The following is a 689-nucleotide window of genomic DNA, read 5'->3' as shown; positions in this document are numbered from 1 at the left end:
CTGTAAAAGAGAGCGGTAATATCGGCATTTTGTAGGTACACTTATCAATTATAGAGACTTGAAAATTAGACAGGCCTGCGATGGTTTTCCCCTGAAAAAAATCAGTAGTAATTTCGGTAGGTGTTAGGCACGGATCTATGAAAAAAATATTTTAAGTATTCCGTCACGTTAATTTTCTGAGAAATTTTTTTGCTTTCTTAGTACCGCTAGAGTTTAATTTCAATTTCTGCGTTAATTATATGTATTAATGGTGGTGTTGATATTTAAATATTCATCTGCCGTCACTCGTTGTTGTTTACTGTGATTTTAAGCATATTTAGAACCACGCGAGCAGAAGAGAAAAACATTGAACGGGAGTTTTGAATAAAGTAGAAAAACATATCACAAATCCTTTTCATTTATCTAGTCTCTCAAGTCTTCTTTAAAACTAATGCTGTTCATTTTATAACTAAACATTCGGTTTTATATTCATTACGTTTTATTTTTTCATAAAAATTGTTCAAAAATCTCCAAATACGCATATCTTGCATAAAAATAAATGTCGATGTGCTGTAAAAAAACTACCGCTATATTTTAATTTAACGTACCCAAATACCTAAAAAAAAAAGCATTGTTATTTTCAGGGAAAAATCAATATCATATTTCGCAGGCCTGTGTTATCAGAGATTATATTTTGTCAAATTGAGAAT

The sequence above is a fragment of the Neodiprion pinetum genome, chromosome 1 (assembly GCF_021155775.2).
Source record: "Neodiprion pinetum isolate iyNeoPine1 chromosome 1, iyNeoPine1.2, whole genome shotgun sequence".
NCBI classification, from domain to species: domain Eukaryota; kingdom Metazoa; phylum Arthropoda; class Insecta; order Hymenoptera; family Diprionidae; genus Neodiprion; species Neodiprion pinetum.
Note: the sequence above shows the minus strand (reverse complement) of the source record.